This window comes from Helianthus annuus, chromosome 15, assembly GCF_002127325.2.
Source record: "Helianthus annuus cultivar XRQ/B chromosome 15, HanXRQr2.0-SUNRISE, whole genome shotgun sequence".
NCBI lineage: Eukaryota > Viridiplantae > Streptophyta > Magnoliopsida > Asterales > Asteraceae > Helianthus > Helianthus annuus.
Window position 1 is genome coordinate 135,312,021 of NC_035447.2, and position 16,607 is coordinate 135,328,627.

The 16,607-nt window shown below is 37.6% G+C and overlaps 1 long non-coding RNA gene and 1 other non-coding gene across 2 annotated transcripts; both read right to left on the reverse strand.

The window, feature by feature from the left end:
• Window positions 1–5,450: 5,450 nt before the first annotated feature.
• On the reverse strand, window positions 5,451–5,557 carry LOC118487800. Its single transcript, XR_004882743.1, has one exon. It is a non-coding gene; the product is annotated as a small nucleolar RNA R71 (small nucleolar RNA).
• Window positions 5,558–13,870: 8,313 nt separating this feature from the next.
• On the reverse strand, window positions 13,871–16,295 carry LOC110917215. The gene is made up of 3 exons (XR_002580423.2): window positions 16,140–16,295; window positions 15,509–15,658; window positions 13,871–14,104 (listed from the first exon to the last, which is right to left on the reverse strand). It is a non-coding gene; the product is annotated as an uncharacterized LOC110917215 (long non-coding RNA).
• Window positions 16,296–16,607: the final 312 nt, after the last annotated feature.

Consider the following 16,607-nt stretch of genomic DNA (forward strand, 5'->3'; position numbering starts at 1 on the left):
CCTATTGACGGCACCCTTGTGACTTCGTGAACCCCAAAAAACGATCAGAATTATTCCCTTGCTCATCGTGGTTAGTGCGAATTATTATTCGATTATGTGTTCTAAAACGATTATGTGAATACTATACATGCATGTCTTCTGTGATGATGTTTGATATTCTAGTTGTCGGCCATTGTGCTTTTGGTCCAATAACGTCTTGTATTGTTGTTGATACTGTAGTTGTCGTCTGCGAAGGTTATCAATTATTGGTGATCATCGGCGGCGATCATTATTAATAATTCTTCATTTACATTATTCTTGCATTGATTAACGAATTGAGATTGCATATAAATGTCGGCTATCATATCGATAATTGCATGTGTTTTGTCAGTTTTCATGTAATTAAAATTGTGAGTCAACCTTGTTTAAATTGTTGTATGGTATTGGATGAATTGTTGGCTGGAACAAGTATGGTCCAATAGAAAATAATGGCATATTACACACACTCAAATGCATCAAAAGTCTATTGTGTAGTGCATGTGATTACCTAACACTTGTTGGCTAACATGATTTGAATTGCACATGATTATATGGAATATTGCATGTGGAATTGACGGCTAGCATGTTATCTAGTGGAGTAGGGTTCTAGGCCAAAGACAGTAGATTGCAGGAAGTCATGTGAGTTTTGGGCGGCCAACTATTCTGGTTGGTGGGGTTGGGCAGCCCAAAGAAGGGTAGTGGCTGTTGTAACGACCCACTAGCAATTGAGGGCCCATCGGTTTATTGTTTTAGAATTTATATCGTTGCCGCTGTGTGGAACGAAAATAAAATACCAGCGAATCAGGTTGACAAAACCGAATTGGCGAAACAAAGGTGTTTCGCCAAGACCCTTTGCAACGAAACAACTTTGGCGAAACAGAAGTGTTTCGTCGGAGAGGGGTCACGGCGAAACAGGGGGGCGTTTCGCCGATAGGTTAATCTGCACAGTAACTTGGTTAATTTCCGTTAGAAGTTAACTGGAATTATTAACAACTGTTAACTGATACGCATGACTTATATGATTCAGAATACGTGCTATGTGTTACTTGGTAGTTGTTATGTGTTATTTCATACGATGGTATGTGCATGCATGAACTTCGAGAATATAAACTGACTACTGTATACGTGCGTAGTTTAGGACGTGATTGATTTACTTTGAGCACTTACTTAGCATACCGAGCAAACCAAGGTGAGTTCACACTCTTACTAAGGCATGGGATTCCCAGGGCTTGGGAATGGGATTGAAGTAATAAGGTTGAATAGATTCGAACTGACGCTATTACTAGACTACCATACCATCGTCCTCGGTTGTGCAGGACACATACGTAAAACCTACGTATACTTGTACTCATCACTGTCCTCAGGATGCGAAGGACACTCACGTAAAACCTACGTGAACTTATACTCACTACTGCCTCGGTTGTGTCAGGCACTTACGTAAAACCTACGTAAACCCCCGCGTACCCCTATCCTCGGTTTGTGAAGGATACTTACGTAAAACCTATGTAAAGCTTGTACGTATTGCTGTTCTCGGGTTATGAAGAACACTTATGGTTACAAATAGTCTAGTGGATATACAACATGGGAAGCCCCCACCAATAGAACGTACTATCGGCCCAGTAGAGCCACATGTTACAAACGGACTTACTATTACGCATTTACTTTCTGTGAACTCGCTCAACTAGTTGTTGATCCTCTGTTACATGCCTTGCAGGTCGTTAGATACATGGAGCTTGCACAGGGAGGAGCTGGTCGTTGTGGGCTTGGATCGTGATTTTTTCGCTAAACACCTATGACATTTCATACTTATCTATGTTGGGTTTTATTTATACGCTTCCGCTAAACAGTGATAATATACTTGTGTTTTGAACACCTTTCATATTGGTGATTGAATGGCATTTAGTTTTACTTATTAATTACATGTTCACTATGATTGGTGGCTTGATCCTGGTCAGTCACGCTCCCAAGCGGTGATACTCCGCAGGTGGATTTTGGGGGTGTGACATATATCTTAGACGTGATACAGCTTATCGAGATCTCTTTATTTTCAGGTACCTGTGGTTCTTCTTGAACCATCATGTCTACTGTCTTTCAGAAGATTTTATTACTATAACCTCGACTTGACCATCTTAATTACTTGCTACAATTTTCGAGGAATTGTATTACTGGAATCGACTAGTCTACCACGCTTCAGGCGTGCAATAGACTCATTAGAAAATATGTGGTTGTCCTCTTGGGACACAAATATGACTGGAGCATAAGCAGTTGATTATGTGGCTTACTTAGTCACTCTATTTAGGTCAGTGAATTTGTCTGGTAATTTGTTCTTTAATATTGGTAAATGAATTATCCTTTGAACTTTTGGTTCACTGTTTATAGTCTGAGGATCAAGATGACATGATAATTCATTCCACTTTTCACTTTTCACTTTCCAACTGCGTGTTATCTCCCCCTAATGTTGGGAACATTCATTCACTAATGTGAAAACCAATGAGCCGTAAGCAAATCTTTCACCAATAGCTTTAACTATTTAATCATAGACAAATTTCTTTTTTTACCCAACATATATTCTCAACCCTTTTAGAAGTCTCAACATTGTGCTAATGGTGGATCAATATTATATATACCGCACAACCAAAATCTTAGAAAGAATGTATTTGGTTCCTGACCAAAAACCAACTATAACAGGGGAAGTATGATGACATATTGGCTTGATGTGAATTAATGTTGTACATGTAAAATCACATGTACCCAAATACAAATATGTTGTTGCTCTTATGATCATTGGCTTTGTAATCAATTGTGCATGTTTAGTGATCGTCTCAACAAAGAAATTCTTGTATAAATGATGTGTGTAAAATAAAACATATAAATCACATCAATTAAGGCATAAAACTAACCCTTTTTAAGTACTAATGTTGGAAAAAGAGTGTTTTTGTCTTTCTTTTGTATTTTCAGGATGAAATGAGCTCAAATTCACAAAAGAAGCAAAAAGACAACTAATTCTAGCATAAATACAAGAAAAGGAATAAAAGTAGACTGCCCGGACCCTCAACGGCATCCTCCAAGGCAAAGAAGAGAAAGCAGAAGTCCGAACACGCCCCGTGCTCAGCCAGCACGGGGCCGTGCCCAAGAAGCAGCATAAAAGACAAACTTATAGAAGCTTCCATTGCCCACCACGGGGCCGTGTCCAGCGGGCACGGGGGCGTGGTGAAAGTACAGCAGGCGCATTAATTGTAATTGCGAATTACAATTAATAAGGAGAGAGAGTGTCAGACGGGCACGGGGGCGTGTCCAGCGGACACGGGGCCGTGCCCAGCCTTCTGTTTAGCCTATAAATAGGAGTGCTTGGTTTCATTCCATCTCATCCCTTGGCACACCACCTCTCTCACACTTCATCCACCACCCACCACCACCATAACACCATCATCCACCACCATCATCCATTGTCCATCGCAGAGTGTGTGAGTCGTCTCGGGATCCAAGATTGATCGTAAGAGTTCTTGACAATCAAGGCCATGTTTGCCTAAGTCTCTTACATCACTTGGTGAAGACAAGTGTTTAGTATAATACTTTTTATTTTTAATCTTTTGCACTTTTTATTTGGTTTTGTATTAATGACTTTAATAACTAGTTGCTTATGTTGAAGGTGATCTTTCCTTATCGTTTGTCCGTGGTGTCTTGGCATTATTTTACTGTCTATATAAAATAAAAGATTTTCACCATTCATATCTCCACGGTCTATATGGAGGTATGTTGGCTACCTGTTCGGGGGTTAAGGGAACGGTTTGGTAAGGGTCTTGCCCTGGTTCAGCGTTTAGAGGTCCTGCTTGGGACCTGGGTCAAATTTAGTAGGATCTCCTTCAATGCCCATAGGTATTGGATGGCGGGTTTCCAAACTCTTTGACCCCCCTCATAAGTTAACTACTATTAATACTATAACCCGGCTATTTAGGACTGTATCCCTGCTGACTCAGACTACTTAGCCGAGGGTAACGTCACCGCCGAAAGCGGGGCCTACCACAATTTGCATTAATAACTTAATTCATTATCTTTCAATAATCCGACCCTTTAGGATTGTATCCTTGCTGACTCAAACTACTGGGTTGAGGGTAACGTCGCCTTCAAAAGAGGGGCCTACTACAATAATTAAGATAATCTCTTAAACAAGTGCAAAAGTGCGAAAATAATCAAAGGTTATACTAATACACGTGTCGGATCCAAGTGATTCATCTTGTCTATCTGTTTTTATTTTATTTTATTTTTCAGCATTTAGTTAGTTTTTATTTTCTTAGTTTAAAAAACATTTTTCTCACTTTTTGATTTGATTAGACATTGAGGATAAACCGGTATTAAAAGCTCTTGTGTCCTTGGACGACCTCGGTATCTTACCAACACTATACTACGTCCACGATGGGTGCACTTGCCCATATGTGTGTTTAGTGTTAGTGAATATCGTGTTTTATAAATTTAAAACTTGGCTAAAAGGTGTAAAAAGGGCTTAAATATAAATAAAAAATATAACACACTTCACGCACATCAAGTTTTTGGCGCCGTTGCCGGGGACACAAGGATTTTAAGAAAGTTAGGAATCAACGGCCTAATCATATGTTATTTTTCTTTTTAATTTTTAGGATTTTTCTTAGTTTTTCAGCTTCTGCAGGGCTCAGCACGGGCCGTGCCTGGTAGGACACGGGCCGTGCCCAGCATCGTTACTGGCAGTTTTTGTTTTCCAAGTTACAGAAGGCTGACCACGGGGCCGTGCCGGTGCAACACGGGGCCGTGTCCAACTTCCAGTAACTGGGATCTGGAAAACAATCACTGAAACTCCGACCACGGGCCGTGTTCGCTAAACACGGGGCCGTGGTGAACCTTCTGACCAACATTCTTTTCTGTTTTTATTGCAGGACTTGGAACCCGACGCCAACCTCACGTAGTGTATGAGCTCCAGTTCCAATAAAGACATAAAAGAACCACTAGAAGAACCCGAACGCTTTCTCAGAAAAAGGTTAAAAGCCAAAAACCAAGAGAAGGTTTCGGGTGACCCACCTCCAATGGCGGACCAACGTACCCTTATGGATTACCTACAACCCACCGTAGGTAATCTAGGCGCCGCTATCAATGCTCCGAATGTCGAAGCTAATAACTTCGAACTTCGGCCGCATTTGATACAAATGCTCCAAAACTCCGCAACCTTCCACGGGCTTGCGGACGAGGATCCCCGTCTACATATAACTAATTTCTTGGAAATATGTGATACCTTTCGGATCAATGGAGCATCAAATGACGCCATCCGCCTCCGTATGTTTCCCTTCTCACTAAAAGACCGAGCGAAAGCTTGGCTCAACGCCCTCCCAGCTGGATCGGTAAACACCTGGGATGAACTAGCCCAAAAATTTCTATATAAGTATTTCCCTCCCGCTAAAACTGCTAAGTTAATGACTGAAATTAATACATATTCACAAGAGGACGGGGAATCCTTATATGAAACTTGGGAAAGGTTCAAAGAGCTATTACGCAAGTGTCCCCATCACGGCCTCGCAATATGGCAACAAGTATCCACTTTCTATAATGGATTGTTGCCACACACTAGGCAGACACTTGATTCTAGCTCCGGGGGACTTTTAGGTAATCGACGCCCAAACGAAATATATAATCAAATTGAGGAAATTGCTCAAACCAATTTTCAATGGCACACCCCCCGGGGAAATAAGTCTATCGCCTCGGGCGCCCATAAGGTCGATGAAAGCACTTCTTTACAAGCCCAAATCGAGGCCCTTTCTTCAAAGATAAAAAAAATTGGAAATGACAAAAACAGTCTCGGTTATGGCTTGTGAAGGGTGTGGTGGGTCACATGAAAATTGGAGTTGCATGAAAGAAACAGACGATCAACAAGAAATGGTAAACTACATTGATAACAGACCTAGGCCGTCGGGTCCCCCAACGGGAACTTACAACCAAGGATGGCGAAACCACCCAAACCTTGGTTGGAGGGAACCCGGCAATAGTAGTAACCAACAAACCCAACGAACAAACTTTCAGCAACCAAGAAATGAGTCACAAAATCTCACTCAACAACAAAGTGGACGAGAAAGGCTCGAAGATACTGTATCTCGCCTCGTCTCCGACACTGATAAGAAAAACTCGGAAAGATTTCCACAATTAGAATCAAATTTTAGAAATCAACAAGCTAGTATTCAAAACATAGAAAAACAATTAAATCAAATAGCTCAAAATTTTGCCGAGAGACCGCAAGGCGCATTACCTAGCAATACCGAAACGAACCCAAAAGCGCAAGTTCACCTCATCACACTACGGAACCGCACCGTAGGGCCTGCAGAAGTGCCACCACCAACGGAAGAAACAGTACCCACACCTCTGCAGGAAAAGAACTCCCCTCCGTCACCAGAGCCTATCAAGGCTCCTCGAGTTCCATACCCCGGTAGGTTAATTCGTCAAAAGACCAATGAGCAATTCGCAAAGTTCGAAAGTCTGTTAAAACAATTGCATGTCAATATTCCTTTTATCGAAGTCCTAACCCAAATGCCCAAGTACTCTAAATTCATGAGGGACTTCCTTACACATAAAAAGAAAATTGAAAGTTTGCAATTAGTCAATTTAGGCGAAGAATGCTCCGCCCTCGTACTTAATAAACTTCCCCAAAAGAAAATCGATCCCGGAAGCTTCACGATTCCCTGCTCAATAGGGGAATCACCCGTTCGTAATGCCTTAGCCGACCTTGGGGCTAGCATTAACCTCATGCCCTCATCAATGTTCAAAAGACTCGGTTTAGGAACCACGAGCCCTACAAAAATGAGCATATAACTCGCTGATCGATCCGTCAAATTCCCACAAGGTGTCATCGAGAATGTCTTGGTAAAGGTAAGCAGATTCGTTTATCCAGCTGACTTTGTCATACTCGATATGGAGGAAGACACCGAGGTCCCCCTCATACTAGGGAGACCCTTCCTTGCCACTACCCAAGCAGTGGTAGATATGAATGACGGGACACTCACCTTGAGGTATGGGGATGATGAAGTAAAGTTCGGAGTTGGGAAGAGAATAGAGGACGACGACCCGGTCAATTACATGAAGGTTATTGATTCGAGCTTGGATGCTGCTCTCCGACGGTGTAACATGGGACGCCAGGCATCCCACTCAGAAAACATATAACCTCGCATTGGGTCTAGCCAAGGACCCTTATAAACGTGGCGCACCACGGAGGCATTCCGCGGAACTATCCTTAATTTAGTTTAATCTTTTAGTTTTAATTTGCAGAATAAAACACACTCATGGTGGTAATGGATGAAAAAGGGAACGAGAAAAATGGCCCCATGCACAAAGAACAGAGCAACCCGACACAAATCTCCATCACAGAAGGCTCAACACGGGTCGTGCCCAACCAACACGGCCCCGTGCTGAGCCACCTGCAGAAAAACGCCCAGTTCAGGTAACTGGACACGGGCCGTGTTCAGCGGACACGCCCCCGTGTCCAGACTTCTGTCTTATTTCTTTAATTTCTGTTACTGGCACCTGACCACGGGGCCGTGCCCGGTCACCACGGGGCCGTGTCTAGGATGCCAGTAACATAAATCTTTGCTTTTTAACCCACTTTTACACATTCTAATCAACCAAAAACCTTATTTTTGGGACACATTGAGGACAATGTGTAATTTAAGTGTGGGGGGGATGCTAAAACCTTGAATTTTGCAAATCCTAAATACAAGCCTTACACAAAACTCTATTGGAACCGCTATACACCCCAAATTTTTTCAAAAACTTTTCGTTTTTTTTTTCCTTGTCTTGGTTTAATTTGGGAATAACAAGTTCTAAAAAGGTTATATTTTTACAAATTTACAACCGATAGCGTCGTGATAACAAAGAACCAACATAAGAAAATTACGAAACGGCATAACAAGTCTAGTTAAAATTCGATTATATATACTTGATCGCATTAAAAACCCATTCCCACATAAGTGAGTTTTGAGCCTTTATTGAGCATACAAATATACATCTTTAGACTAAATGCTCATTTTTCGTTTCTTGTGTGAATAGCCGCTTGGTTCTTACAACTCTAGAACTTGCCACGACGATACATTCTCGGTCCTTACCAACTTAAACCCAAGTAAGTAAGTGATCGAGGCATTAGGACTAACCATATTTTTCTTTCTACACCATTATTTTTCATTTTTTTTACCACCTACCCAAAATCCCCCTAGTTAGCCCCTTTGAGCCTAAACCTTTCATTTCATTACCCTAAGACCCTTTTTACCCACCAAAAACCCTTTTTTATTTTTCACCCTTTATTTTAGTAACAAGCTCGGTTTTTCGTAAGCTCGCTATTTTATGTGACTTATTAAAATATATATATATATATATATATATATATATATATATATATATATATATATATATATATATAATATGATGAAGTCAAGAACAAACAAAAGCTATATAAAAGCTTGTTTGGAGAAATACTTCAAAATAAAAAGTCACTAAAAACAAGGTGTATCACGAAAACCGACGCTTTTTACGATTTTCGCCCTTTTACTAACCACTAACCCAACCACCCACCTTTAACCCAAGCCTAACCCTTCACCCAAAAAGTCCTCTTGATATTTACAAAGGTAGAAAGTTAAAAAGGAGGAGGATTGATTGCTTGGCAAGCCTATGGAAGGCGTAAGTTCCATGCCGCTCTCGAGTGATTCACTAAAAAAATTACACCTTCGGCCGAGTGTTGAGTGATCTCCCGTGAGGTATGTGAACTTGTATATAAATGGAATTTTAATAAGGCATGCTATGCCCGAATAAGTAATTTATCTTGTGAAACGTTCTAAATAAATCATAACGAATAGGATTGTAAATAAATAAAAATAAAACTTACAAAGATCTTGGATTCCCGACACTCTATGACAAGCCAAAAACTTTCTCTTCTACCTATTCCATTTGGGAGTGTAAGCCACATTTAAAGAGTTTTGCTTGAGGACAAGCAAAAGTTCAAGTGTGGGGGTATTTGATGTGTGTAAAATACAACATATAAATCACATCAATTAAGGCATAAAACTAACCCTTTTTAAGTACTAATGTTGGAAAAAGAGTGTTTTTGTCTTTCTTTTGTATTTTCAGGATGAAATGAGCTCAAATTCACAAAAGAAGCAAAAAGACAACTAATTCTAGCATAAATACAAGAAAAGGAATAAAAGTAGACTGCCCGGACCCTCAACGGCATCCTCCAAGGCAAAGAAGAGAAAGCAGAAGTCCGAACACGCCCCGTGCTCAGCCAGCACGGGGCCGTGCCCAAGAAGCAGCATAAAAGACAAACTTATAGAAGCTTCCATTGCCCACCACGGGGCCGTGTCCAGCGGGCACGGGGGCGTGGTGAAAGTACAGCAGGCGCATTAATTGTAATTGCGAATTACAATTAATGAGGAGAGAGAGTGTCAGACGGGCACGGGGGCGTGTCCAGCGGACACGGGGCCGTGCCCAGCCTTCTGTTTAGCCTATAAATAGGAGTGCTTGGTTTCATTCCATCTCATCCCTTGGCACACCACCTCTCTCACACTTCATCCACCACCCACCACCACCATAACACCATCATCCACCACCATCATCCATTGTCCATCGCAGAGTGTGTGAGTCGTCTCGGGATCCAAGATTGATCGTAAGAGTTCTTGACAATCAAGGCCATGTTTGCCTAAGTCTCTTACATCACTTGGTGAAGACAAGTGTTTAGTATAATACTTTTTATTTTTAATCTTTTGCACTTTTTATTTGGTTTTGTATTAATGACTTTAATAACTAGTTGCTTATGTTGAAGGTGATCTTTCCTTATCGTTTGTCCGTGGTGTCTTGGCATTATTTTACTGTCTATATAAAATAAAAGATTTTCACCATTCATATCTCCACGGTCTATATGGAGGTATGTTGGCTACCTGGTCGGGGGTTAAGGAAACGGTTTGGTAAGGGTCTTGCCCTTGTTCAGCGTTTAGAGGTCCTGCTTGGGACCTGGGTCAAATTTAGTAGGATCTCCTTCAATGCCCATAGGTATTGGATGGCGGGGATCCAAACTCTTTGACCCCCTCATAAGTTAACTACTATTAATACTATAACCTGGCTATTTAGGACTGTATCCCTGCTGACTCAGACTACTTAGCCGAGGGTAACGTCACCGCCGAAAGCGGGGCCTACCACAATTTGCATTAATAACTTAATTCATTATCTTTCAATAATCCGACCCTTTAGGATTGTATCCTTGCTGACTCAAACTACTGGGTTGAGGGTAACGTCGCCTTCAAAAGAGGGGCCTACTACAATAATTAAGATAATCTCTTAAACAAGTGCAAAAGTGCGAAAATAATCAAAGGTTATACTAATACACGTGTCGGATCCAAGTGATTCATCTTGTCTATCTGTTTTTATTTTATTTTATTTTTCAGCATTTAGTTAGTTTTTATTTTCTTAGTTTAAAAAACATTTTTCTCACTTTTTGATTTGATTAGACGTTGAGGATAAACCGTTATTAAAAGCTCTTGTGTCCTTGGACGACCTCGGTATCTTACCAACACTATACTACGTCCACGATGGGTGCACTTGCCCATATGTGTGTTTAGTGTTAGTGAATATCGTGTTTTATAAATTTAAAACTTGGCTAAAAGGTGTAAAAAGGGCTTAAATATAAATAAAAAATATAACACACTTCACGCACATCAATAAACATAAGCTATATGAAGTTCAACATTTATTCCAATAATCATTAATAACTTGGGAATTGAATTCACTGTTTTACCAAAATACATATACCAATCTGGATTCATATGCTCGCTATCATATTAGCTAAGCCACAATCACACAAACTTCAGGTTGTGGGTTTGATAACCATTTAGACGATGCATCGATTTAAAACACTAAATGGTATCATATTTGGATATACGTGTCCTTTCTTTATTCCATAATATTTAGGCATAATATTTAGGGATTCACACTCTATCTTGGTTGGTAAATAATTAATTTCTTCTTGAGAGCAATGACATCTTTAATTGTAAGGAAGAATCTTCCAGTTCTTCATTATGTTTCACATCATCATTGGCTCGGCGTGGTCTAATCGGTCATGCCAATCAAATATCATGATCCATAAACGTCTAGTTTATGATCGTAGATCTATTACTTGCACGTATGTAATACAAAACATAAGATACGAGAGAATGTATTATAACTTCAAAGTTTAAACCACCATGTTATATGGTCATTCCTTAGTTTGCCACTTTTGGTGGTCGATCTCTTTATGATTATTGTTACAATTCTAATAGTCGATCTCATCATGACTATCATCACAATTATTGTAGTCGATCTCATTATAATTTCTAATGGTCGATCTCATTATCAACATGACCATTATTGCATTTTTCTCAATGATCAATATATATACAGTTCATGGATAATTCCATAAACTCGGACATACGGATACAAAGTCATTTCAAACCTTTCATACTCTTTTAATGATTGCTACTTCAGGAGCATAGCAATATCAGAGGTTTGACAAACAAAATTTGTTTTTTGATCCGATTCTCACTTATAAAGTAAAACTTCTTTTTACATAACAACAATTGAAAAGTAATTTTGTGTCCGAGTCATATAATATTATCGGTCTAACATCTTACGATGTTTCATAACTTGATAATGCAACGTGTGAGTATGAAACTTAGAGTGTTTTATCTAAGAATATATATACTCTTTCTTGATAGTGATAATGGAACAAATATATACAATTACAATTATGATAATTTTCCAATAAAACAATAGAAATTCATTCTTTATTTTATCAACACCAACTAAGTGACTTTCAAAGCATTGTTGTTCCATAAAGAAAACTGATATATGATGCAATGCATCATGAAATAATACATTTCTAATAATAGATTATAGTTATACATATTGAATTTTTCTTTTAAAAATTATTTCAATGTGAATACATTCAAATCCATAATTGACCTATGAGACAAAAGGGTACGTATTTTTGAGGTAAACAAATGTTTAGAATTTAATAAACAAAAGGATGTAACTACTATAATCTATCAGTAAAAAGAAAAAGTAATAACATATATATTAGAATGCCTATACTTATAAATTACTCAATTTTATAAGATAAAAACTTGTCACCAATCCACACCATAAATGCAACTTTATTCAAACAACATAGTTGAATATATATTTAAATACCAATCCATACCAAGAATTAGTTTTTCAACAAAACCATATTATTCGAAAAGTTTATTCTTTAGCTCAAGTTTAATCTTTAACTTAACATGACATTTAACAATGGCTAATGATTTAAATTCTCTATAAAATCACTTCCAACAATGATGAAAGGAGTAACACACCAATAATATTATGTAAAACTATTCCGTAAACTTAGTATTAAAATCATGTATTTGTTATATATCAATAAAATATATTATTAACTTATGAAAAGGAAATCACAAAAATAAAAGTGTTGGCCGATGCTTATCTATTAAATGTAGATAGTGGTTTAATTTAAATATTTAAAGACAATAACTAACAATTCTTAGAACCGAAAAAATATATATATCAGCCCATGTCCTTCGTTCATCCACACTTTGGGTCCAAGTCTAGAGTTTTTCTTTTTAAAGTTTTATTTTGCTTTCTATTAACCTGTTAATCTTTTAACCCATATATGTAACTTATACATCCAGTACATGTGAAACCAAAATTTACTAACAAGTTCTTGGTCTAGTTTATGTATATTTCCACAATAAAATATACATAATATTTTTTCATTGTAGAAATAAATAACTTTATAAAATGGATTAATTTCAACCAAAAACGTAATTCATCGTAGAAAAATAGGACAAACCTTAAAAGCTCTTTAATTACCAACTGTCAATAATTACAATAAAAACAATTTATCTCATCCCCAAATATTATTATAAAATAAAAGCCAAAAATTAATATACATACACGATTATTAATTTAATAGCTTTTATAGTATCCATCAGTAAATATCCAAACCAATTCACCACATACCATATGCCCAGTTTTATTAAACGTAAATCTTTAACCCTAACCGCCATATTTCCCAACCAAGATCCAAGTTTCAATATAAGGATAAAAATTCAAGAACAGCTGAAGAGGTTACCTGATGTTTTCAAATACGGTTTAAGCGATACAGCAGTGGTTCAGATTGACAGTAAACAGGTCGGAAGTTGTGTAGCAAAACGGGATCGGGTATTGTGATTTCTTCTTCAACCAAGAAATCAAGACAAAATTGATGGCGACTCATCGGACCCCATTTGATTTCTTTAGATTTTGAATTGGGAGTCGAACCGACGATTAGTTTACTTCAACATTAGGATAATGATGAAGATAGATTAGGGTTATTCGAGAGACTACTGTCGTGCTGATAACGTGTTGTGAAACTAGCCTTTAGCAAAGAAAGAAGAAGAAAAATAATAGGGAGAATAGATCTAATATTTCATTGATTGAGATGTATATTACAAGAGATACAAAAGACTATATATAATTGAGGAAATCTTGTGGAACAAGCCTAAACTATTTTAGGTGTTGATAACCACATTAATAATAAATATATTCATAACACAAATTATAATATAAGGCTTTCTACTATACGTGTCAACACACGTAATTTCGTTAACTATATCAGTCATTTTAATTGGGGTAACGTGTATTACACGATAACCCTATGTGTTGTTTATAACACTTTAATATGCTAAATCGTTTATATACATATAACTTACTGGATTTGAGATCAAGCCTCGAACCGAACACACTTTACTCTTTAACCATGAGCTCTGATTACCAACTTGTAACACCTGTCTCAATTTAACACGATTTTAACATTAAATATACGCAATTTATACGAAAATGCTACTTTTCAAAAACTTTGTCAAGTTAACATTCAAACATATTTAAAACATTCAAAACGTAGTATCAAGTGATTACAAGATTCACTTATAAATAAAACAAAATAGATCAATGCGGAAGCTTTGTTCGGTCATGTGTTCGGTTCTTGTCCATGCTTGATCTTCATCCGGAAGCTTACTAGGTTCGCCTAAATTCAAAACCAACATAAAAGTTAGTTTTGATAACTTAAAATGAGTTTAAACAAGTTCTACACATCAAACATACATAACAAAAATATTTTTTTTCCAGCTTTTATGTCTCTCGCGTGTCGCGAGAGACTATGCTCAGCTTGTCGCGTGGCGCGACGTCTATCGCGTGTCGCGGCCCAAACCTTGTGACCCGTAGCATGGCGCGGGAAAGACCAGTTTCCAGCAGGTCCGTTTTCTGGACCTGGATTTTGCCCAGCTCTAGTTTTAACCAAAAATCCAACTTCAAAATGCCATAACTTTCATTCTACTTATCCGTTTTACGTGATTCTTTTTCCTACACGTTCGAAATTTAATTCTCCATCTTATGGAGTTAAAACCTGATATTCAACTACTTCAAAAATTCATATTTCAAGCTCTCGGCTTGAAACTCCTTTTTAACACTTTTGACCCGTTTCATGATTCATTAAACCACTTTTATTTAAATTATTGTAATTTTTTTAGATATTCATTATCTCAAAACCATTAACTCGTTTTGACCCGTTAGAAGGTTAAGTTATGCGCCAAAACTTCATTTTGACCCGTTAGAAGGATTTACCATTAACTTTAAATTTCACTCTTTCCTTTCACCCATCATTTTACTACATTAAGGCATCTACCTATATTTTGTAATCTTAATGCAAATTCCTAAACAACCCATTTGGGTCGTTTGCCCAATTTACCCATCAAGGGCTTTTTGGTCAATTTTAGTCCTCATTTTACGACAAAAGACTTCCACTAATTACCTGACCAAAATACTATTTTCAACTATAAATCTAATTATGTGTAACTGGCTCGAGTCATAGCATTGAACCGTTTACATACCTCTTGCTTTAAATTTTCTAGTTAAAGCAACGCAACATATGTTATTTCCTGTAATCACAAAAACTCAACAAGTAGTCGTCAGTTTTTTTTTATTTGTCAAATGGTATTAACATACCATTTGACCCGTTTAGTCAACATGACTATTTTTCAACGTATGATGATAGATTAATACCATCATGCCCCTTGAACCTATTCCAGTTCGCGCCGTAAGTTATTACCTTAAAGACAATATTCTTAAATTATTCGACCCATTATAACTTTTACCAAATGGTGTCTTTATTTTGATCGCTATTATTTAACTATTAATTTGACCCATTTGGTTGTTGAGTGAATTCCATCACTTCAATGGCATACCAAACACAACCATTTTTGCTATATCAATATTGCACATATTTTAACTATCTATTTTGACCCGTTTGGTTGTTGAGTGAATTCTATCACCTCAATGACATATCAACGCAACCATATTCGCTATATCAATCATTAAACGTATTGTAACTAAGTTTGTCTACATAAATGTAACGGGATGACAAGTCGCGTACCTTAGATCTTCCTTTAGGTCGTGTATAGCCCCCGACCTTATCATCCGCATTATCAAACGAGTCGCCTTTATTTGCCATTTAGAAGTCTCGCACTCCATTAGCTCGTTTGACCCACTTCGTCCAAGCTTTCACCTAGCTTGATAGGATCAACTTGATACAACATTCACCACACTTGATTAGTTAGTCATCATAACATAACGACTACCTGATCTATGGATTTCTCATGTCTCAATTCATTCAATGCATTTTAAACATGCTAATCACATTATGATACGACTTTTTACGGTTTAAACATGATTAACATGAATCGGATTTAAGCTAGGACATCAAAACATGCATCATAGCAACTAGTCTCCATTTACATAGTAACCAAAATTCTTGGCTCATCTAGGCATTTCATCAAACACCTAGTGTGCATAAGTCATTCTTAGCATAAAGTACAACTTCCTAAAGCATGTTTTATACTAATCATGAACAATTCACTAATTTTAGTCTTATTAATGGTAGATTGATGTTCCTAATCCTCCATAAACATCAATTTTACCCAATACAAGCTAAATCATCACCAACATACTCAATCAAGAATTTCTCCATCATAGGCATTCTAACAAAAACAAGATTTGAGACTTACCTAGTGATGAGATAGTAGAGTACATTACAATTTCATAATCATGGAGTGATTAGCCCTTAATTTTTCCTCCAATTGACCAAGTTGGTGTTAGGGTTCTTGAAACCCTTTTTTTTCTTTCCTCTGATGGTCGACCAGAACACACACTTAGTTGTGTGTTTTTGGTGTAGTTTTCTTATTAAAACCTCATCTATCATGATTTACCATCATGACCCCTCAAGTTTTAATGTTTCTTTATAAACTAGCTACTAAATAGTAATCAACCAACTTAGTCAAGTTTCTTTTTTTTTACCACTAACGGTATTTTACCCGTTATTAATATTAACGTGGTTCGTTTACCAAACCCGTTTTGGGGTGTTACAAAATGATAGTACATCAGTGGACTATCACAACACGCTAAAGATTTGGAAAGTTAAAATGTGATAAACGATCTCACTGTGGATGTGTCAGTAGATTTTTACACATTCAGTA